Consider the following 2372-nt stretch of genomic DNA (forward strand, 5'->3'; position numbering starts at 1 on the left):
ACCCCCCCCCCCCTTCTAGGTGTATTGTAACCACTGATACCTAACACAATCAACTCTTATTTATACTTAGTAAATAATGCTCTTTAAGTTTACAAAACTTTAGAACACTTTACTTCAAGCAACTCAGAAAAATATCTTTGAAAGTTTGAGTTCAAGTTGCTAGAAGTGCAGAAAATTATTTCAGAAAAAGTGTAGGAAAGTTGTGAGAAAAGTGTGAAAGAGTTATGAAAGAGTTGTGAAAGAGTTGTATTTGATTGTGAGTTCTAAGGCCTTTAAATAGGCTTTCTAATCAGTCATTGTGCCTTTATGAAAGAGTAGGAATTGTTTGGAATGAAGACATTTTGTTTGGGATGAAAACTCTTGAGTATTAAATATGAAAAACTGATGTAACAGATCTCAGTAACCGATTACATGAATTGGGTAATCGGTTACCGAAACGTGACATTTTGAAAAATTACATTGAGTAATCGGTTACTCAAACTCTTTGTCCAGGTGAATTTAAAATTCACTTAGAGTAATCGGTTACACAAATTTGAGTAGTCGGTTACTCCAATTCAAATTTTGTTGGATAATTGATTCTCACTCATGTAACCTGTTACTCAAATTTTAGTAACCTGTTACACAATATTTTAAAAAAAGTTTTCATTTAAAACTTGAAGTGTTTCAATTTCTTTTAAAATATTTTGAGCATTACTACTTTGGTATATTAAAGAGTATAAGATACAAGTACATATTTAGACTTAGACTAATTGCCTTGAAGCTTCAATCTTCTTGGTCTTCATAAGTAATCTTCCTTTTCTTCTTTTTGGTGATGTTGGTGTCTTCATCAAAACCTTGCCAAAGTCAGGAGAAACGATCTTCTTCACAATCTCCCCCTTTTTGATGATGACAAACCAAGATCTTTTTGACAGTGTAGTTTTCTTGTGAGTAGCATACTTTGAGATATGTTGAAGTTTGACTTGAGTATGCTCCCCCTATCTTATATGCTCCCCCTATCTTATGTGCTCCCCCTTTCTTTTAGAGTAATGTGCCTAAAATAGTTTTACAGAAAATATACTTCCCCTAACTTTTCTCCCCCGTTTGACTTCATCAGAAAGTAGAAAACAAAGAGATTTCATCACAATATATACAGCATACATACATTTATATAATCAACATATATCAATATGATATCATATACTCATGTATGGATCAAGATATAGATAAGGAAGTATTTCAATGCATAAATAAGATTTTTCAAACATGTATCCAGGAATGAAACAATAAAGCACAAAACATTATAAAGTGACTTGTCTAGGAATATGTAGCTATAACTTAAAAACAACAAATAGGTAGAATTAAAAATTTGTGCGAATTTTGAAAGCAATACAATCAAAAAATCCTAACATCATATATTCTTAGACTCAGGCTCCAAATTATCTTCATCAATAATCATGCTATCCATCCTAGAGGAGAGGCAATGAAGTTCATATTGGATTTGTTGATTCTGAGAGTCGAGAACATCCATCTAGTGAGTGATGTAACCTCGGAGAGAAAACAACTCATCCATAATCATTTGGTTCGTAGGCATGGTGGCAGATGAGGAAGATTGAGCATGAAACTCAGACGGTTGTGGTTCAGGAGGGTTAGGAGGTTCAGGTTCAGATGGTTCTGCAACATCAGTCGGTTTATCAGTTCTATGTTTATAGGTGCGGGTTCGAGGGTCTTGGATGAAACCCATTTTGTGGATCACTTCCACATCAATTTGACTTTCTCGAAGATTTAGAGGCACCTTTGTTTCACCATTTGTAGAAAAACTGAAATGCTGAAGAATGTTGGTTATGAAGATTGCATATGGCAAAGGATTTTGAGTAATTCTAACATTCGACATTTGTGTCATTATCATTAGAGCCGAATTGATCTTGATGTTATACTTTAAAGCATACATCAATTGGAGTTCTATGTCACTTATTTGAGAATGATTTGAAAATTTTGGTAAGATGACATTGCTCAAAAAATAATGAAGCAAACGGTCCTCAAGCTTGAGATATCCAGCAGATAGGATGTCTCGGTTTTTTACGGTCTCGCCAAAGCCTTGTTGCTTACGTATTTCTATTTCCCTTTTTGAAAGTCTACATAAAGTATGATAAAAATTCTTTCGATCATAATTATCCCATTCACACACAAGGCCGTAGCCTGTTATGCTTCCTTGAGAGGGTATATTACACAACAATAAAGTAAAGGTTTTTAAGATCCAAACCAATGTCTTTTCCTTTGACATAGGAAGTAAGACAATTTTTCCGAAAGTTCAAGTTATAGTAAAATACTCGCACAAGTTCTGGATAAATTTCATTTCTCTCACAACAAAAATCAAAAAGGTTTTGTTGACGTAA

This window comes from Lupinus angustifolius, chromosome LG06 (genome assembly GCF_001865875.1).
Source record: "Lupinus angustifolius cultivar Tanjil chromosome LG06, LupAngTanjil_v1.0, whole genome shotgun sequence".
Lineage (NCBI taxonomy): Eukaryota > Viridiplantae > Streptophyta > Magnoliopsida > Fabales > Fabaceae > Lupinus > Lupinus angustifolius.